The sequence below is a fragment of the Sceloporus occidentalis genome, unplaced genomic scaffold, assembly GCF_023333645.1.
Source record: "Sceloporus occidentalis isolate IW3139 unplaced genomic scaffold, rSceOcc1.0.p SCAF_1, whole genome shotgun sequence".
Classification (NCBI taxonomy): domain Eukaryota; kingdom Metazoa; phylum Chordata; class Lepidosauria; order Squamata; family Phrynosomatidae; genus Sceloporus; species Sceloporus occidentalis.
Genome location: NW_028316981.1, coordinates 247,423,758 through 247,446,808, shown reverse-complemented (window position 1 = coordinate 247,446,808; position 23,051 = coordinate 247,423,758).

The window sequence follows — 23,051 nt, the reverse complement described above, 5'->3', positions numbered from 1 at the left end:
GAAACTACAGCTCTCTCAGTCAGTCTCCAGATTCCTGGCCATGGACCTCTAGTCTTTTACCTAAACTACCTCTTTCAAAGACATATGCTTTGTCAGTGTTGGGAGGAAGAACTTACTTCTATGTCAAGCACAGGATTTTAGTTAAGCTCTACTTCTTAGCTGTTCTAACTATAACCTCACTTTTTTTTTTGTCTCTTGTATTGTGGGCATTTCTTAGGAGCTGTACTCATGCTAATGTAATCTGCTGTCGGCACAGTGTTAGATCTATGTCAGCAAACATTTGACCTTCACTAGAATACTGGAATTTGGTAGCAATCCTGTCCCCACCCTACGGGTGTAACGTAAGCATAGGATTAATATAACATGGAAAACTTCAGCACAAACCACAATACTCAGCGTTGTTCAAGCCTCATAGAAGGCTGTGCCATTAGTGGGGGTGGTCTGATATGGTATAGGATACAGCAGCAGCAGACTCCTCTTCAGTAATTCTTACAGTTTAGATCAAGGTTGTTGTTGTTTTGGATGACAGCTCTCAGAATTGTCCAGTCAGTAATTCAGAAAGTAACTTCCTGGAGCTCTGGTTCCACCCATGACTGTCTTCTGCTTTGGCTGTATCTTTGCTGCCAGAATGGCTGTGCCACATTAGATATCGTCCATGCAAGAAGCTTATCTTTTGTCTCAGTGTTCTGATGGCTTATTACCAAATTCATTAGCACATCAACAACTAATTCACTGATACAGGAATGCACCCTTAATTTAAAGAAAAACATAACTGGAAAGTGATTTTTTACCATTTAACATTGCCAGACTAAGGTTTGTTTGTTTATTTTTTAAAAGCCAGGGATAAGTTTAATTTATATTGTGGTTATTACATAATCCAGTGCCCTTTCTGAAATAGGAAAGCCTTATTGTTGGGAAAAGCACTTGACCCAAAGTTACATGCAACAATGCCTCTTTGTGGCAGGACAGGACAGCTCTAGCAACTTTATCTGAACTCTGTATCGGTGTAACAGTTCACCCTGAAAGACCCATTCTTGGGTTACACAGCCACACTATCGATTTTATTTTTCCACTTGTAACTCCACTTTGTAACATTTCTTAATCCATCCTTTCCAATCAAGGTGCATATGATACTATATCAATAAAGATTTAAAAAATATTTAAAGAAAACAGGTTATCTGGGAAGGAAAAGGCAAATGAAGTATGCTGCCTTCTCTCTCAAATACTTGACACTTCAGGCCCCTTCACACCATGCATTACAGCATTATGAATCCACTTTAACTGCCATGGCAACATCCTATGGAATCCTGGGACTTGCAGATTAGGGAAATATTTAAAATTCTCAGTGTGAGAGTTCTAGTGCCTCTTCAAACTACAAACCCCAGGATTCCACAAGATGCAGCCAAGGCAGTTAGTGGAATCACAATGCTGTACTTATGTAATGTGGGAAATAACCCCTAATTTCATTTTGGAAAATATATTGAGTAGAACCTTCTAGAAAAAAAAGATGAAACAAAATGTTATACCAGATTTGAGAAACTGGTTACCATAAATCCAAACATGTTTTTAGAAGGCTGAAAGACAATGATCAGTATCTAGGCAGAGTGCTAGGAGGGAAAAATACAGACGTACAGACATTTTTGTGGATACAGATGTAAGACTGGCCATTCCATTGTTGTAGATTATTAAAGCATATTGGATACTCAGTTCAAAGACATCCTGTGGTTAAACAAATCATTTTAAAAGAATGGAAAAGTCAAAGAAATTATTTTCATATTTGGTTTTATTAATGGTGTTATATTTATACAGACATCTCGAACACCTATCATTAATAAAACCAAGCATGAAAATAATTCTTCGAGGACAGGAAAAAAACGTCAGAGGTCTAGTAGAGACACATGTTAAAATAACAAAACAGAGGAGGGGAAGGCTAAGCAGTGTGAGTCCTCATTCGGAAAGACTGCTATCATTTGAAGAACTTCCTTCCATTACCTTCTACCTTCAAATATATGAAGATAAATGAGAGGTTGCTATGGCTGCTGTTGTCTTTTAAAATAACAACATGAAAGCAGAATTTGTCTGCTGCGTTGATCACAGAGTCCAGATGGAGGGCTCCAAGCACTAGCAGTTAAAATATATTCTGCAGCTATTGTGTCTGTTCCTTTGTAACGGATTTCTCTCTGTGTGTGGGTGGAATGAGTGGTGAGGAATAATCAGTTTAAAAACATGAGGAGAATACAAGTGGAAGTCTACTTTGTCTGTATTCCCTGTAAAATTCTAAATAAAGTAGGATGATTGCATGATAGAAGCCTTGTTGGAAAACACCCTAAGGATTAAGTTATTTAACACTATAATCCTTTGCATGTCCATGCAAAAGTATGTTCTGCTGACTTCAGTGGAGCGTATTCCCATAACCTTATTTTTTTTAACCAACAGCTTCATAACATTTTGTAGAAAGTCAGCCAAGCCAACATCAAGCACTGAAAACAAAATTGCTAGGAAGTAGTCCCATCACTCATAACAAACTTCTTTACGTTACTATAACTTCCAAAATATCAATATCTGTCTACATATTAGTTAACAGAGTATTCTTTTCCTTATTTTCTTAGGTCTTCTGCCTTCCTCTTCCATCCAGAATTTCCCATTGTCTTAGCTGAATCTTATATCTACCTCCTGTTGTTCTCATAAACTTACTGTCCAGTCTTATCCAGAGCTCGAAAATCTTTACTTCCATGCTATCCATGGATTTGTCACTGAGAAAAATGAGTATTTCATCAGTGAGTACTTCATTTTTTTTTCATAAATTACCTTCATTAATAAAAGCCATTCCTCATTAAATTAAAAACCGTTTAACATTGTTACAATGGCTAGCCCCCCCCCCCCCCCAATTTATCCTCCCAGAAACAAGTTAAAACAATTTCAATGATTAATTCTTACTTTAGGTTTTTTTAAAACAGAGTTGGCATTTAACAATAATAAAATTTGTTAATGGAAATTTTAACAAACTTCTGTCAACTAATTTCCAAGTTCTGGCCCATCTCAGGAAAATAAATCCAATGATATTTTAATTTCATAATTTTATATACAGTATATTAAAAAAAACAGTATGATTGCCTTCCTTCCTCTTTCCTGATAGTAAACATGCAACTTCTAATATATTTTTCACAAAGTTCTTGGCACCACAATTTAAAAAGGATGTGGAGAAACTGGAGCATGTCCAAAGGAGAGCAACTAAAATGGTGAAGGGTCTGGAAGCCATGCCCTACAAGGAATGACTTAGGGAGCTGGGGATGTTTAGCCTGGAGAAGAGAAGGTTAAGAGGTGATATGATAGCCCAGTTTAAATATTTGAAGGGATGTCATATTGAGGAGGGAGCAAGCTTGTTTTCTGCTGCTCCAGAGACTAGGACCCAGAGCAATGGATGCAAGCTCCAGGAAAAGAGATTCCACCTCAACATTAGGAGGAACTTCCTGACAGTAAGGGCTGTTCGACAGTGGAACACACTTCCTCGGAGAGTAGTGGAGTCTCCTTCCTTGGAGGTCTTTAAGCAGAGGCTGGATGGCCATCTGTCAGGGATGCTTTGATTTGGATTTCCTGCATGGCAGGGGGTTGGACTGGATGGTCGTTGCGGTCTCTTCCAACTCTATTATTCTATTATTCTATCTAGAAGAACTTTAGACCCCCATAGATTTACTGACACACACACACATACACCATTTATATGTGTTGATCTTCACTCAATAATTTATATTTGTTGATCTTTATGGAATAATTCACTGTTCCAGCATAATAAAAATGATTCTTGAATATGTCACATTGCAGAACAAAGACAAACCACAGTCATAAAACAGATTAATGCCTGTAGCCAAAGGACACTATAAGAATGATTAACAGTTTTTTATATAAAAAATAGAAGCTATTCAAAGCAACACCCTTACATTCAAAGCTAGTATATGTTTGTATGTGCCTGCAAATCACCTGTTCACTTATATGGTGACCCCATGAATTTCATAGTTTTATCTCAAGAATACTCAGGTGGTTTTGACAATTCCTCTGAAATGTAGCCTACAATATCTGCTATTCCTTGGCAGTTCCCCATCCAAGTACTAAGCAGAGCTGACCTTATTTAGCTTTGAAGATCAGACAGGGTTTAGTGCCTGTAGGATATTTAGGCCCATTCAAAGCTAGTATAGACCCTCTTGTGTTGCTTGTCATTTTTGCCAGAAGAAATCAAATTGTGTGTGTGTGTGTGTGTGTGTGACAGAGAGAAAGAGAGAGAGAGAGGTGTGAAGCATGAATTTCTCAGTTTAGCTTTAGCTGAGAAGACTTGTGTTAAAACTACTGTTCTGACTGATTTAATATACATGCATATCTTTTAATCATTTTGTGTTTATTATGGCAAGAAGCAGTCATTTAAACACACACCAACACCAAAGCCTTTTGTAATAAATTATAATTATTTTTAATTAAACTGTTATACTAGCAAATCTGTAACACTAAATCATCTATGGTAGATTAAAATAAAATTGCATAACATACTAACAGTATCTTTGAAACATGCCTTCAATCCACTAAATAAAAGGCTAAAAAACAAAACAAAACAAAAAAACTTTCCATCAATGTCTTAACAACTCCCCATCAAGTGAGATTTAGAAATATACTGATAGTCTTCTTTTTCCAGAGAAGCACTACATCAACATCTGTAGCCCTCCAGATGTTGTTGGACTGCAGCTCTCAGCACCTCAAGCCAGTGTAGCCAATGGTTGAGGTAAACTGAGAGTTGCAGCTGAGCAACTTCTAAGGGCCACAGCTGGTCACTTCTGAATTGTATCATCTTTATTCTTTGTTCCTAACAGGAGTCTTCCTGCTAGATATTGGAGTGACTGGAACTTCCTAACCCTTTTCACAGACAGTCTCATCACATCAACCAGATTTCTGCTCTACTACAGCATGAATTTATATGCTGTGAATTTATATGAATTTAAATCTTTTCCCAGAACAAAGTTCAGAATGCATACCAAATAAATGGAAAATGGGAACCCCAGCCATAGCCTAGCCCTGCCTTCCTGATCTTGACTGGGACATTAAATCTTGTTTTAATACAGATCTCCCCATCATCTTATGTGTAGTCTTCATCTTTATTACAGCTTGGTAAAGTTACTCCATTCAACTGTAATTCCCAGAATTCCCTAGTCAGCATGGCCACTGAGCATGCGTGTGTGTGCACCTTCAAGTAGCCTCTCAACCCCATGAATTTCAGAGCTTGCTTAGGCAAGAAATCCTCACAGGCTGCTTTGCCAGTTCTTTCTTCCTTCATCTTGTGCATAAAGGTCAAGGTTTTCCCTTGACATAAATATCTAGTCGTAACCAACTATAGGGTGTGGTGTTCATCTCCATTACTAAGTTGAAGAACCACTGTTGTCCTAAGACAACTCTGTGGTCATGTGGCCACCATGGCTGTACAGAACGCTGTTATCTTCCCACCTGAGTGGTACCTATTTATCTACTTGCATTGGCATGTTTTCAAACTGCTAGACTGACAGAAGCTGGGCCTAGTGATGGAGGCTCACCCCATCATGCCGTACTTGGGCCTCAAACTGCCAATCTTCCAGTCATCAGACTTGGTGTCTTAACCACTAAGCCACTGTATCCCATCTGGTGCATATCATCTAGGAAATTGTGTGAATTATTATCTCTGAACTTTGTGAACTATAAATGGGGCCTTCCACTAAGGAGAACAACTGTTTGGTATTCCAGCCAACCATGCCCTCTTTGGGAACAGTCCATTCCATTCTAGCTTCTGAGTCACTTCTCTTGGTTCTGTCCCTTTCAACAGTCAGCAAGCATTCCCTGGCCAGTGAGCCATATATAGCCCTCATTAAGCCAATTTGCTAATTTTCTTTCTTGTGCATGGATGTTGCAGTTGTACACCATCCACAATTCACACTCAAATGAGGTTTGCTAATTGTGTGTAGGGTAACTAGGAGGCCTGACACTGTAGTGTGAAAGGGCCATTGCATATAAGATTCATTTACTCATCACACTCAAATACAAAGCATGTGCTTTGAGCTGTAGTGTGATGAGTTAATGAATGTTATATATGTACCAAGGTCCCTTTCACACTACCCAGTTATAGTACTATAATTCCAGTTGAATTGCCATAGCAACATCCTATGGAATCCTGGAGTTTATAGTTTGGCAAGGCACTAGAGCTCTCTGCAAGATAATTCTAAACATCCTCCCTAAACTACAAATCCCAGGATTCCATAGGACGTTGCCATAGCACAGTGATGGCGAACCCACTGCACGCGTGCCGGAAGTGGCACTTTGGGCCATTTCCTCGGGCACAGGGTGAGGGAGAAGGCGGAAGAGGCACACGCATGCCCGTTCCTCCCCCTCCCTGCCTTTTCCTGGCCTCCCTCTGTCTCTCGGAGACAGCTGGAAGCCAGAAAAGGGAGCTCCGGAGAAGGAGCCAGAGGAGCGCACCTCTGGCTCCTCCTCGAAGCCTTCTCCCGGCCCCCAGCTGCCTCTTCAAGAGAGCTAGAGGCTGGGGAAAGGGCAGGGAGAGGAGGAGCAACCGGCGCGCGCCAGTGCTGCCTCCTCAGGGAGCTTTGCCTGCCTCTGGAAGCAGGAAAAGCTCCGTGGGGAGGGAGGCAGGGGCCCTCCCCATCTCCCCACTTACCCTCACTGCCTTCCAAGTGCCCCAAACGGGGCACCTAGAGGGCAGGGAAAGCTCCGTGGGGAGGGAGGCAGGGGCCCTGCCATTCCTCTTCTTCCCCTTTTGCCTTTCCTCGCCCCCAAAGGGCTTTAGAGAGCCCTTTGGGTGAAGAAAGGTCCGGGAAGAGGAGGACCGGGGCCGTGCCCATGGCTCCGCCCCCTCATGGGCCTTTGCTAACACCCAGCTGTCTCTGGGGGCCGGGAAAAAGGCAGGGGAGGAGCCCCACCCAGAGGGTGGAAGCTCCGCCCATGGAGCGTGGAAGCCACACCCCTGGGCCAGAAGCCCCTCCCCAGCACGCAGCCCCATCCCAGGGGGCAGAAGCCCCGCCCCCTGGCACACGAACCTAAAAAGGTTCGCCATCACTGCCATAGCAGTTAAAATGAAATCAGTGTCATAACTTTGTAGTGTGAAAGAGCTCAAGGTTGCATTTTGCCCTCTAGATATTGTTGAACTTTAACTCCTAGCAGTCCCCTCCCAGCCAGCTTAGTTTCTGACAATGAATGCTGGGAACTATAGCTGAGCAACATCTTGAGGGCTACTCAGTTCCTATCGCCACTCTACTCAGTGACCCACATTCTGTTCAAAGACAGTTATTTTAAAAAAGCAATAGCTTCATTGGATCATTAATATCACAATCACAGATTATCTTGCATCATATATTTATTTGTTTTATTAAAATTCTTATATCCCATCCTGTATCATATGCTCTCAGGACAGTATGCAATAAAATAAGTTTAAATGGTAATATGAAAACAGCAGGGACAGACAAAAAGCATATTAAACATTTTGATAAGCTAAAACAGAATAATTAAAAACAGTTTAAAACACCTTAAATCCATAAAGTGTGAGCAGATTTGGTGTGTGTGTGTGTGGGTGTGTATTCCAAAAACCAAACCTTGATTTTGCCATTTTATACAAGGGACATCATTTTACTAAGCCATTGTATTTAATGGGACTTGAGTATCCACGGATTTTGGTATCCATGGGGGCTCCTGGAACAAAACCCCAGCAGATACCAAGGGCTCACTGTAGACCCCCAGAGCCATGTTTGTACTTGGCATCAGAATGATAACCATGTTGGTATAAAATGGACTTCTAAGGGTACCAAAGTAGAGAGGGCACTTTCCTATCTCCTCCCACGGTGTATTCCCTCCACTGGTGGGGCACTATGGAGTGTCCTTTCAGTAGACTCTCATCCTATATACAGTGGACTCTTGTTATATGCTGGGGTTTGGTTCCAAGATCCCCCATGGATAACAAAATCCGTGTATGCTCAAGTCCCATTAAATATAATGACATAGCAAAATGGTGTCCCTTATAAACAATGGAAAATCAAGGTTTGATATTTGAAATTTATACTTTTTTTGAACATTTCCAAACCGTGAATCTGTGTATAAAAAATCAATATATAAGAAGGATCGACTTTATATGCTTTACATGTACTTACTGGGCAGTAAATAGCATCACATATTCAACTGTATCTGTTGGAATTAAACAGTCTGTAGAAAACCAAGTAAATTTGATTTGAACTGAAGCCTGACCTTCTTTTACTCAATCAAAAAATCTGGCATAATTGTTTTATAATCTGTTTTTTAAAATGTCAAATCTGGTGATAATTGCAGAAGCTTTATCTGCATATATATAGGTGGGGTACAGACCTCCCCTTTGCGGCGGCCTGCACACACCCCTTTACTCCACGGATTGGGGCCAGGGCAGCCACACCAGCAGCCCAGAGGCCCCAATCCGGCACTTTTCACTTTTCACTTCTCCCTCGTCCCGAAAACGGGTATCCTTGGGGCTTCATGCTCCAGGACACCGCGGGAGCTGCAGCCAGGGAAGAAAGGGGCCACTTGGCCCCTTTCTCCCTGGCATCATTCCTGCAACCGTTTGGTGGCTGCAGGAATGAGGTGCACCCTCAGAAGGAGCTCCGTTTTGGAGCTCTTTCATGCTTCATGGCCGGGCCGCCGTGTCACACGTGCTGCGCCGTTTGGACACGGCACATGTGTGATTATGTGTGATATAATCATGGCGGCCCCTGTCCACACAGGGGCCGCCATGATTGTGCCCCCATCACATGCTAGGTTTAGGCCACATGTGGGCGGAGTGCCCCGAGGCAACCCTAGCACGTGACGAGGACGTAATGTAAGGCCTGTCTGTACTGGGCCATAGAAATACAAACAATATCAATCTATATTTGCAATCTTTCTCCCTCTCTCCTACTCATAGTTCCTTCTAAAACAGATGCATATATTATTTTATCACAGCTGAACTTAGTTATTTGACAGAATTTTTATCCACATTCTATTTCTATGCAACCCAAATATAAGCCAGTAAAGCAGAATTGAGTTGAAAGAATCCATGCAACCCAGAAGCCACAATATACAACAGAGATGCCAGCAAGGGTTAGAAAGGGATTCCACACATTCACTGAATCAGTGGCTAAGAACTTGAGGCAGGACATAAATGGATTTGACAAGACTAATTCCATAACTGAAGTTTAAGACAACAATAGAACAGATAACACTGAAGAGGAAGAGCATATCAGGATGGATATAAATACTGATGTGGAGAATTTTGGTATGCCTTTCTTCAGGGTCAGTGAATAGAGCAGTACCAACCATGTGTCAGGACTGGGGAATCTTAACAGCAGCTGCAATTTATATTTGTTCAGCACTCAATCTAGACTGTATTTTGCACTGGGTGGAACTACACAGACAGAGAGGCAGGTTATGATTCATCTTAGTTTAGTAGACATTTGGGAGGCTGTCATGAATATGTTTGGCTGCTTCCTGATGTAGATATTGTAAAACCATATTGTCTTGGGAGCTGCTAGAATACTTTACCACCCCACCACCTTGTCTCAGGCTGTCTTACTGAACACCAACAACAGGTTTATTGCCCAAGGACAGACCACTGACCTAAAACAGATTGACAGGCAGTGAGCCCGTCCACAACGGGTAGCACAAACTGAAAGAATACAAGATTTTTTATCAGTCAATAGGATGGAGTTGTAACATACATCCAAGGATGAAATAGGATGTGTTTGGAGAAGAGCTTGGAAAGGCCACTTATTTTTGACTACAAGTCCTAGAATTCCTCACTTTCATGTCCCTGCTAGCTAGGGGATACCAGGAGTTGTAGTTTTTTTAAAAAAATTCCCAAGCATTTGTCCAGACTGATCTTATTTGGATGTATGTTATATGATTCGCACAGGACAGGGGAATTCTAGAATGCTGTGAATTCCAGCTTGATACACACATTATATCCTAGCCAGAGGCAGCACAAATACCAAGGAAGCAAAGCGTCTCTGTTCATTGGGATTCCTGGTTCAAGACCTGCAAGGTCTGATCAAGTTTAGAGACCTACTTCGTGGATTCATTTAAGAGAGGAGTATGAATCATGACGTCCTCCAGAAGTTTGTTACATTGCGGCTTCCAACATTCTTCAGCACTGCTGGGAGTTCCAGTCCAACATCTGGAGGGCTGCATGATTTTCATCATTGATAAAAAATATACTAGTAAGCTTTCACACGACACAAAATAATGGTGACAGTATCAGATGTGAAGAAACATCCATCTTTCCAGCCTTACTAATGGTGATACTAGACTGCAGTATACCAGGCAAAACCAACAGTAACAAGAGCTGGAGGGCAGAACACATGGTAGAAAAAATAAAAATCATATCAACTCACTGAAAGGAGCTTTTCTGCTTCTTCATCCAGCCAACTATGCAAATCTCTCAGAAGTGTTTCAGCCAGAAGGGATTATACATGGAATTTAGTTGGCAAACATTCAAAAGTATGGCATTTAAAAAAACGCTTTACGTCTGGCTTGTTTTAATAAACATACAAGTATAAGATGACACATGATTAAACCATATTTGCCTAAGAATATCTACCTGCTATATAGGGGGGAAGGTAACATCTTTAACAGATTATAGTGCAGTCCCTTCCTTCACACCCCAAACAAGTATAACAATATACACATTTATTTGTGCCATGTGGGAGGAAGACGGACAGGTTGCTCACCTGTAACAGTATTTCTTCGAGTGGTCATCTGCGAATACATACAAATGGGTTTTACTGCGCCTGCGCAGTGCTGCTCGGAACCTTCTGGAATCACTGGGCAGAGTTAACTCTGCAACATATTGAAACTTTTTGGCGGTAACTCCGCCCACCCGTTATAAGGCCCCTGCCTTCCCGCTCTTTTCCCCAGTTCCGCAATTTTTCCGCCAAGCAAGGCGTTGGAGAGCCAATCAGAGCAGGACACTGAGGGGACGGACGGGTGGGATTTGTATGTATTCGCAGATGACCACTCGAAGAAATACTGTTACAGGTGAGCAACCTGTCCTTCTTCTTCGTGGTCTCTGCGAATCATACAAATGGGTTAGACTGACAAGCTTAGGTATGCGGCGGAGGGAGTGTCCTGAGACCATAGCTATGGTAAACCAAAGGTATATTTATTACAATAAACACCTTGAACCATAAAGGGAGTCAGTCTTTTGTAGATGCACAGATCAAACATAGCAATAACATTGCTAAACCTGAGAAGGGAACAAGAGGTCGTGCAAGACCAGTCCATGAAAATTGTGCAAATTATCATTCAACAAATTGACACCGTAACATATGTACATAAGTGCTGAAACACAACCATCAGTAGTGCAATTAATGTAACCCCGAAACCAACACAGCCCTCCCGAATGCTGCGTCTCGGATGGCTCTGGTGTCCAACCTGTAATGTTTTATAAAAGTCAGAGGTTGGGACCATACAGCGGCCTTACAGACATCCTCGAGGGGGATCCCTGACAAAAATGCAGAGGATGCTGCCACTGACCTCGTGGAATGGGACCGAACCCTGCCAGGGAGAGGTTTGCCCAACAGCTCATAGCAGAGATGGATGGTACCAGCCACCCATTTGGACAACCTTTGTGCAGACACAGGCAACCCTCGCTTCGGTACCGAGTAGCACTGGAAGAGTCTCTCGGACCGACTGAAGGCAGCAGTTCTGTCCAGGTAGAATGCCAGTGCTCTCCTGACATCAAGAGAGTGCAGACGCCGCTCCTCCTCTGACGTCGGGTTCGACGCGAGGGTAGGCAGTACAATGTCCTGGCACATGTGAAAAGCGGACACTACCTTAGGCAAGAAGGTAATGTCCGTACGGAGAACTACCTTGTCCCTGTGAAATCTCAGAAAGGGCTGGTCCCTCCGTAAGGCACAGAGTTCACCCGCACGGCGGGCAGAGGTGATGGCCACAAGAAAGGCGGTTTTCCAAGTCAATAGTCTCAAGTCCGCTGTGGCCATCGGTTCAAAGGGCTTGGATTGGAGGGCAGACAGTACCGACTCCAAGCTCCAAGCCGGTGTTGGTATCGAGGCAGGAGGATAAAGGTTGGCACAACCCTTCAGGAACCCCTTCACCAAGGGGTCCTTGAAAAAAGACACCCTCCCCCCGAACTGATATTTTGTGGAGATGGCAGAGAGATAACATTTGATGGATGCGAGGGAAAGCCCCCCATCCAAAAGTGCCATCAAAAACTCCAGTACCACTGGAGTGGACACCTGTGCCGGAGATAAGCCCTTTTGTTCAAGGAAGAGGCAAAATCTCCTCCATTTAAAGGCATAGGAACGCTGAGTAGAAGGTTTCCTCGCGGCCAGGATCACCGACTTCACGGCGTCAGGGAGGGCGGTCAGGGTAGGATTCTCCAAGCCACCAGCGGTAGGCTGTCGATGTCCGGATGGAGGATCCGTCCGTCCCGGATCGACAGCAGGTCCCGGCGAGGTTCGAGACGAAGAAAGCACCTCCTGGAAAGATGTAGAAGGGATGCGAACCAGGGCTGTCTCGGCCACCACGGCGTGATCAAGATCGCGTCCGTGTGGTCTAACATCATCTTGGAGACCACCCTGATGATCAGAGGAAAAGGGGGAAAGGCATAAAGGAACTCCTCCGTCCACAGGAAGGCGAATGCGTCTCCGAGGGATCCGGTCATTGGCCTCCTGGAGCAGAACTGGGGACAATGGCTGTTCCAAGCGGTCGCGAAGATGTCGATCTGGGGGGTTCCCCACCTGTCGAACAAGGCGCCGACCGTTTCTGGATGGAGCCTCCACTCGTGGCATACCGAGGACGATCTGCTCAGGCGGTCTGCCAAGTCGTTGTCCTCTCCCGGCAGGTGGATTGCTTGAAGAAGAACCTGTCTCCGAATGCACCAATCCCAGATGCGGAGGGTCATCTCGAGGAGAGTGCTTGACTTGGTGCCACCCTGTTTGTTGATGTAATACATCACAGTGGTGTTGTCTGTCTTCAAAAGCACCACCTTGCCTGTCACAGCGGGTTCGAAGGCCCTCAGAGCCTTTTCGACTGCAAGCATCTCGAGGGCATTGATGTGAAGAAGGCTGTCCGAGTCCGACCACCTGTCCTTTACGACTAAGTCGAGGAGGTGGGCGCCCCAACCCTCTAGGGATGCGTCGGTTGTCAGCGTGACCTCTGACTGCGGCTGGTGGAAGGGCATCCCGGCGCACACGTTGTGTTCGTCTAGCCACCAACCCAGAGAGGCGGCTACCGGTCTCGGTACCGTTAACCATCTGGTCGGGGAATCCTCTATCGGAGAGAAGACGGAGAGAAACCAAGCCTGGAGCGGACGTAGGCGGAGTCTCGACCACGGTGTCACAAAGGTCGTGGACGCCATGTGTCCTAGGGCGATCTGGACGTCCCTGGCTCTGACTCTTCTGTGAGATATGCAGGGGCTGAGTGATGTTACCAGTGCTTGGAACCGGTCTGGTGGAAGAAAGGCGGAGCATCTTTCGGAGTCGAGGATGGCTCCGATGAATTTGATCTGCCTGGACGGGGTGAAGTGAGATTTTTCTCTGTTGATTACCAGTCCGAGAGAGTCCAGCAGTCGGATTGCGAATGAAATTGCGTCCTGAAGGTCCTGCTGGGAGTCCGCGACAAACAGCCAGTCGTCTAAATAAGGGAAGACTCTGTAACCCTTTTGGTGGAGATAAGCTACCACCGGGGCCATGCACTTTGTGAAGACCCGTGGAGCTGTGGCCAGACCGAATGGAAGGACATTGTAATGGAAGGCGTCGGAGCCGACGGCGAAGGCGAGGAACCTCCTGTGGGACTCCCGAATTCCGATGTGGAAGTAGGCGTCCTTCAAATCGATCGTCGCGAACCACAGGCCCTGGTGTAGGAGAGGCAAAATGGAGGCTAAAGTTACCATACGAAAACGGCGGTATTGGAGGAAGAGGTTCAAATCTCTCAAGTCCAGAATTGGTCTAATGCCCCCATCGGACTTCGGTACCGTGAAGTACCTGGAGAAGAAGGCCGCATGGAAGGAATCGGGGGCTAGGGGGGAAATAGCCCCTTTGTCCAGTAAGGCGCGCACTTCGTCGAGAAGGGTGTCCGAGGGTGGGGTAGAAATGAAAGCCCCGGTGGTCGGGAGCTCTTCGAACTCAAGGGTATAGCCCCTGCGGACGATGTTTAGCACCCAAGAGTCGGAAGAAATGGAGGCCCACACGTTGGTAAAGGGCCTAAGAATGTCCAAAAAGCATCTGGGGGAGGCGAAGTGCGCGGTAAGGTCTCATGCCCTCTTTTTGGACTGATCAGGGTCCTGCCGCCGGTTCTTGCGGTACCGAGAAGGCTGGTTGCGACGACCAGAGGATGACGGAGACTGGGAAGGGTATCTCTGGCGTTGAGAGCCCTGCTGTTGGAACTGCCGGTCCTGGTAGGAGGACCTGCTGAATTGGCCTTGCTGCTGTTGCCAAGGGCGGAACCTCCTACGGAACGGAGCAGGGGTGGGGGCAGACATACCGTGCTTCCTCGCCGCTGCCTTCAGTCTAAACTTCCGGTTTAGTCTGTCATCCGTCTCAGCATGGAAGAGGCCCGAATCATCTATGGGCATGTCCTCGATCGTAGACCTCACGTTGGCGTTTAGGTCCGAACCCCGCAACCAAGCGTGCCTCCTCAGGGCGAGGGAAGCTGCCATGGCCCTGCCCGAGCACTCCACGACGTTCCTGGAAGCAGTGATGAGCCATGCGCCGATAGAATGGGTCTCATCCCTAATCTCAGTGAGGGTTCGCTGGGCTTCATCCGGAACGTCGGGCACGATGGGGGAGATGCCTTCCATAAGGGTCTGAATATATGCACCCATACACGCGGTGTAGTTGGTTGCCTTAACCGCCAGTGCTGCAGCCGCGTATGCCTTCCTGGCCAAGGCATCGACCTTCTTAGCCTCCTTATCAAACGGCACAGCAGCTTGCCGTTGGGTCGCAGTTTGCTGAGCACCTTCGACAATGGCAGAATTCTGCCGAGGGTGGGAGGTCAGCCACGGAGCCGTTGGAGCAGAAACCTTGTAAAGGGATTCGATCTTGCGCGGTGGCCCCACCAGGGAGGAGGGGCAGTCCCACGAGCGTCTGACCAGGGCTTCCAGGGACGGCATAAAGGGAACCAGAGGTGTAGAGTGGGCCCTGCTGCGAACCCTGCGTTCAAGGGGGTCCCTGGCCTCTTCCTCGGGATATTGGAGATCAATGTCCAGAGCCCTGGACATTTTGATCACATGCTCGAGGAACGACCTGACATCATCTGTAGGAGAGGCCGTCTCTGGGTGGTGCAAGAGCTGTGGAGAGCTCCGGGCCGGGTCGTCGTCTCCCGAAGAGTATTCCGAATCCACAGGCTCGGGTTCGGAGTCAGAAACAGCCAAGTCCACCGCGGCATAAGGTCTGGGGTGCTCGACAGGCCTGTCCACACGCCGGGATGGAGCCGCTGTCGATGGGCCTGGTCGGTCAGGAAGTTCGCGACGACGAGACACTTGGTCGCGAGGTTGGTCCAAATCCCGGGGACGGTCCCGACCTCGGGAGGATTTGGAGAGGGCCACCTCCTTAGGGACCGGGAGAAAGAATTGGTCCGTCTCCGAGTCGTAATAATACTGAGGATCAGTCGGAGAGCGTGGAGCCAGCAAAACTGGAGAAGGAGACCTTGGTGGCTGATCAGCTACCTCCTCGTCGTCCGACAGGAGGAAAGGGAGCGTTGTAGCCGACTGGGTCTGAGCTGGCACGGTCTGGGCAGCGGTGTCCCGAAGGCGACTAGCAGTCGACTGGTGAAGGCTTCCCGTGGGAGAACGATTGTCCACCATAGGCGTGGCCAGAGGGTCGGCCCGTCCCGGAGAGTCGGGACGCGGGCGGTCACGGCGGGACTCCCGGTGCGGTTTGCGAGGGAGGGAAGCATCGTCCGAGCGCCTCTTGGAAGGTGAGCCCTTATGGGAGCTAGTCTTGGAGGTCGACTTGGACCTCTTAGCCGAAGAGGATGAGGTCGCCTCCGGTGCTGAAGACTGCCTCTTCTTGGCTGACTTGTGACGAGGCGGTGCATCCGGAGGGAAAAACTGGATCGGGGACTCCGAGATAGTAGCCGTCCGACCAGCTCGCTCTTCGGTACGGGCAACGGAATCCCTCGAGCCCGAGGGTTCCTCGGAGGCGGTGTTCCTCGGAGTGGGGTCCGAACCAGGCTTGGACTTGGACCTCTTTTTCTCCGGAGCCGCCCGGGACGTTCCCGGTGTCTCAGATGGAACTCCTTCCGTACGGCCGGTAGCCGTTTCCTGCCCGACTGACCCCGATGTGCGGGAATGTTTTAGGGGTTTGGGGGCGGCATCCCGGGCCGGCTGGCGAGAAGAGTCTGAACTCCCCTTGTCCTGCCCCAAAGAAGTAGAAGGAGGAGCGCTGGAAGGGCCGCTGCGCGCCTGGGCAGGTGGAGCCGAGGCAGAAGGAGCTGACGCCGGGCGAGGGTCCCCTTCCCTGATCTTGCCCTGGGCAATAGCAGACGTAAGCCGCGACTCCCGATTTTTACGGGCTTGGGAGGACATGGACTTACAGAGGCTGCAGACCCTAGGGTCGTGGTCCCGGCCCAGGCAGAAGAGGCAAGAGGAATGGGGGTCCTGGACAGGAACCTTTCCGCTGCAGATGTCACATTTCTTAAAAGGGGGAGACATCTCGCGAATCAAAGGGAGATCCAAAGCCGAAGTCAAACAGTCCAAATGTCCGAGTTACCAGGGGCGGGAGAGAGAGAATAGTCGAAAACAGTCCGAAAGTCAAAAAACGAGAGTGATTCCAAGAGCAAGCGAAAGTTCCTAGGAGCAGCGAGCGCGGCGGAAAAAAGGAACTGGGGAAAAGAGCGGGAAGGCAGGGGCCTTATAACGGGTGGGCGGAGTTACCGCCAAAAAGTTTCAATATGTTGCAGAGTTAACTCTGCCCAGTGATTCCAGAAGGTTCCGAGCAGCACTGCGCAGGCGCAGTAAAACCCATTTGTATGATTCGCAGAGACCACGAAGAAGAAATAAAAAGACAGCAAGCATTTTGAATGGGGTGGGCTTTTTTAATGAAATAGTTCTAAATATCCTCGACACCTTCCTTGAAGTCAAATAGAAATTCCATGCACAGAGGTGAACATTAAAATAAAGTTTTCAAAGGTGGCTGTTTGGACCAGAGATTTGTGCAAACTTTTCCAAAGGTAAAAGATGGCACAATAAATATCCCTTCAGTCTATAATCCTATGCATGTTCGCATAGGAGAAAGTCACATTGAGCTTGCTAGGAGTTACTTTACATAGGAACTGATAGCCAGTCTCACTGATTTTACCAGGAGAGGTCAGTTGTATTAGTGTCATTGAAAACAAGAAAACATCACGGCCAGTTCTGTAAACTATCATTAGAAACCACTCCTATGGTTCTCAAATGATGGTGCAAAACTGTGGTGCAAAAGTCTTCAAATTCTTTATAATTTTTTTCTTCTCAAGATATTGATTTCATAAACTCGGTCTAATTTGGACATATTTTCAGCGTTCTCATTGTTTGTTAAGACAGGCATTCTTAATTTTATATAAGTTGTAACCTGTTTTACTGTATCATCTTGCACAACAGAAGTAAAATTACTGTGCTGATGGCAGCAAGCATTACTACTGTACCTAGGTTTGTGTTTCATTGTTTTTGAAATTTATTATAACTGGGATCCTTATCTCCATTTGACATAATTTTTTCATTGCAATTTTAAAAGAATGATTAATTATGGCTGCCACAGATACATGGACATTCGCTTAGAACAGAATCAGAGTTCGAAGGGGCCTCGTGGGCCATTGAATCCAATCCTCTGTTCAGTACATGATCTCCAGCTAAAGCATCCCCAGCACATAGCTTTTTTTTCAACCTCTTTTTCAAGACACCCAGGAGATTCCATCATCTCTCTAGGCAATTGTGGCACGAGCCACAACAAATGACAGTTCCCAGAATTCCATAGCATTGAGTCCTGGCAGTAAAAGTGTTGTCAAACCAGAATATTGCAGCAGTGCAGATGCAGCCTGAGTGTCTTCTCTTGTTTTCTAGCACTTTAACAATAATTATTTCCCAGCGTGTTGCAGCAGCTCCGTCCCTTTTGCTTCTAAGTATTTGGAATTTTTAGTTCAAATTGGCAACCTGGGCAACAACAGGAAATAGTTCTGTCAAATTTTGAAATTCCAGTGAGTTATAGCAGGCCTCCCCCCCTTCTTCTTCTTGTAAGAAGCCTTCTCTTTGGAATCTCAACTTGAAACTGGGCACTACAGCATGGACAGTATCCAAAAACACTATTGTCAAATTTTAAGGCATCTGGCACAATGAATTAGGGCTCCCAAAGTCATGCACATGCATGCGTACACACTCACACTTTTTATTTCTGCAGATGATGTCATGCCCGAGAATATTTTCCATCTTTACAATTGTCCATTGTTCTGCTTTAACTTATTCCATGTTATTACTTTAGCCTTGGGTTATTTTTTATTTATATGATCCAACCCAAAATTAGCTACCCTAAATGGTCAGTCATACTCTATTAGGGAAAAGGATTTAATCAGCAATTTCATTTAGATTTGTTACGCATCCAAGTATGCTGAGAACTGCTTTGAGGTATTTTCACATACTGCTAAATAAATGTCCTATTGCACTTTCAAGGATTTTCTTTGTTAAAATGTGACTGGTTAAAAATAGTACAGACTGTTATACAAAACTTAAGTAACTGCAAATCTTAATTTTCCTTGCAATCAACAGCAATATTTATCCTAATATTGATGTTAAGCCTAGTTGAGGAGCTTCTTCACCCCTTTACACATTTCTGTTAAAATTATACTGCTTATGCTATTTGTAGTTCTCACAGTATTTGATAAGTCTCTCAAAGTAAAGTTACATTTTTTTAAAAAATCAAGAATACATTGACATTAAACTGGAGATGATGATGATGATGATGATGATGATGATGATGATGATGATGATGATGATTTTAAAAAACAAACACACAGATTAAATAAAAGGTTCAATAATGGAAATTTATTTTTGTAGTTTGCATCCTCAGGGCTGGGAAATTTTATTTTCCTGGACCATAACTCGGAGAATGTCCCAGCCACTGTGACCAGTAGGGATTTTGGGGATTTTACTTTTCCAAACTCTGAAACAAATGAGTGGGGTATGTGTGCATGTGTGTGTGAGACACACACACACACACACACACACACACAGAGGATATAGTACTTGCTGCTTGTATTCAGCCTAATTCATTGCAGACAGTATATCATGTTATTCAGCTCAGGGCCCAACCTGTGCAACCATAAGGTTTGCTTTGGCTAAAAATAAGGTACAGTGGACCCTTGTTATACGCTGGGGTTTGGTTCCAAGATCCCCCGTGTATAACAAAATCCGTGTATGCTCAAGTCCCATTAGATATAATGACATAGCAAAATGGTGCCCCTTATAAAAAATGGAAAATCAAGGTAAATTTATATTTTTTTGGAACATTTTCAAACCGTGTATGCTTGAATCCGTGTATAAAAAATCCGTGTATAAGAAGGGCTGACTGTAATAATTTATTTATAATTCATGGCCACCAGTATTGAAATAATAACAGACTCATCCCTCCACATTTGCTGAGGTCAAGGGCACAAGACCCCCATGAATGTGGAAAAACCGCAAATAAGAAACACTATGTTTTTACCGGAGAGAATACTTCTCTAGAAATCTCTGGGTCCTCCAGTGCAACTCTGTGGTCAACATCTGCCAGACATTGACCACAGAATTACACTAGAGGAGCTACAAATGTCCAGTGGAGTGTTCTCTCTCGAAACTTCTAGATCCTTCAGTACAACTTTTGGTTAAAGTTGACCATAGACTTGTGCTGGAGAACCTAGAAATTCCTAGAGAGAACATATTAATAAAATCTGTGAATAATCAAAGCCGCAAACGTGGAGGAAGGAGTGTAACAGGTGACAGGCCTACATGCTTCCAGGTGAGGAATACTGAGAATTATGAGTTGAGGGAGTTAGAGGGATGATGGGAAGAAAACTGAAGATGGGAGGGGTATGAGAGCTATCAAGGTTTCATAGTTCCCTTATGTCACATCAAAACACTGATAAAGTCTTTTCATAAAATCCCTGGGCTGCTTTTATGTTTTCACATCTTTTTCATTTTTCTCTGAGTACGAGCCTCCAAATTTTAGGGGGAGGGGGATATGATGTACTGTTCATTTGAGTAAAGGAAATTAAACTGAAAAGTTGCAATTCAACCCTTCAAGTTATCTTTCACTGTTTTGAAGTAAATCATACATTATGATGTACTGGATAATGGCAATAAACAAGATGGCCATTGGTTACATAAAATAGAGAAGAGAAGCACTGTATATGCATACAATCATTTTATGAAGTTGAAATACCTTGAAAAACTCAGCTAGTCTTGTGCATGACCTAACAAACATTTCAATTTACCAGTCCAAGCAAGATGAACCAAAACATGGCAACTCACAATCTGGGTATCTCAGGACCAACCAAAGGCCACAACAATCTTTTAAGTTCTCAACAATTCTCCTTCAGGCTACACAATACAAACAAATTAGAGGATAAGAAGAAACACACATTCTGCCTAATGGAAAATTCTGGAGAATACCACCTCCACACTTTTGTGGCATTTTGGTTGATCCGCTTATCAAATTACAGTTGGCCCTCAGTAGCCATAGATGCTTTATCCACTGATTCAAGCATCCACGTCTTAAACATATTTAATTTTATATAAGGGAAACCATTTTACTATTAAATTGTATTTAATGGGACTTGAGCAGCCAGATTTGAGTATCCATGGGGGTTCCTGGAACCAAACATCAGCATACATCAAGGGCCCACTGAGTTGACCATGTTTCATTTTTTCTTGTAAATGCTATTTCTTGTAAATGCTATTCACGTTGATAATCCAAAATGATAAAATCAGTGGGAAAATTGTTGTATAATTTGGAGAAAGTTGTAAGTCTTGTGTGGTCTTCTAGATCTTGCATACTTATCTATCAGACAGTAATTTTAACAATTAGTATCATAATCTTATGCATTTCTATTAAATGCAAGCTCCACTGAATTGAGTGGTATATATTCCCAGATGTACAGGATTACAAGTTAAAATAATGTGTGTATTATGCATGTACCCATGGAAACAAGTTGGAGTACAACCTCTGAACAGATGTGTCACTGTGAACACTTCTGTTCCTTAGTCCTAAACTGGATAGGAAGGTAAGGAATACAACACAAAGTTGGTATGATACATCATTGCATAAAAGGATCCTGTGTCAGCAATACAATTAGAGCATATCTACAGTGCAGTTCACAACTCACACTGGTCAAATATAAAAGATTTGAGAATGGGCAAGGGCTGAACTGAAAACCACAGGCTACATGCTTTAAATGAACACAACTCATCCTTGGTGGTGGTAAAAGCCATCACTGAACTTTCTCTAAAACAAATGCTGGGGTGGGCGACTGTGGCGTTGCAAATGTGATTGGACTGTAGCTCCCATCAGCCCTAACTAGGATACCCAATGATAATGGCTTATGGGAACTGCAGTTCAATATCTAGAGTGCCACTTGACCACCACTACTTTGAAGTGTAGTCCAAAACACACTATAGAAAGAATCCAGCTTGAGACCACTTTAACTGCCCTGGCTCAATGCTAGGGAATTCTGGGAACTGTAGTCCTGTGAGACATTTAGCCTTTTCTGTCAGAGAGCTCTGGTGCCACAATAAACTACAGTTCCCAAGATTGCCTAGCACTGAACCAGGGCAGTTAAAGCAGTCTCAAACTGGAGTATTTCTGCAGTGTGTTTTGGACCTGTGTGGGAGAGAAGGTAACAGGATGATGATGATAAGGATGGTTGTCACTGGTGTTCTGTCTTTTCCCCAAAATTGAGACTCAAAGCAGTTTACAATTCATAATCTCTGAAGAGAACTGGATGAAATGCCAGGATGAATGAAAACCAGAGTAGGAAAAGGAACTGAAAATACGCTGGAAAGCAGGGCAGCCTCCACTGAAGATATAGGTCCACTGAGAAGAAAATAAAACCCTCTTTTACCCCTGAAGGATAGAGTACACTTCTGCAGACCTTCAGGGCACAATTTCCGCCTTATCTTGCTTGCCAAGGAATCCCTGAGCACTGCAAAGCTCAGGGATTCTGGAGGCTCATTCCCACTATAATTTAAAGTGAATTGCTGATCTGTTTATATGACCATCGTTTCCATTTGAAACCGGTTCTGATCATACTTTGATCGATTTCTGTCGCGATAAAGCAAGGGAAATGCAAAAAAACCCCAGACACTAGTTTCTTAGAATTTTTTTTTTAAAGATTCTATTCCGAAGTGTGTTCAACAAGTGGGAATGAAGATCTGAATTGTATCATTCTGGAGGGGAGAGACTAATGGCAGAGGGGTGTTTACCATCCCTCCTCAATTTTTGGTGGATCCACCATTCCCCCCCCCCCCCCCCCAGTGCTGCCTTTGTGCTTGTGGTGTGATCTACAGGCACATGCTTTTTTGTTTAAATAAAATTGATAAGATGAAATTTTGCAACTACTTGCTTCACAGCTGCAAAACCAATGAATTGCATCATCTATCTATCTATCTATCTATCTATCTATCTATCTATCTATCTATCTAGTGTTCCCAAGCTGGGCTGCCACTTACGTCACTGATGATGCACAGATGATTGACATGCATTTTGAAGCAGTGCAAACTAGTGAGGATGACAATTGTGCCAAAAAAGAAGTGATTACAAGGGGGAAATGAAAAGATCCGCTTTCATAGTGAGAACAACAGACCTTTTGGAATTGATTTACCCAACACGTAAATGTATGTGGGAATGAGCCCTGGGACTCCTTGTAGGATGCACTCCCAGTTCAAACAGAGCACTGAAGGGCTCACACACTGCTGCTGTTGCTACTCTCCAGGAGAAAAGCATCTCCCCAAAAACCAAACTTGAGCAACCCCTGGGGTTTCATAGGGCAGGTTAAATCCTTCACCGTGG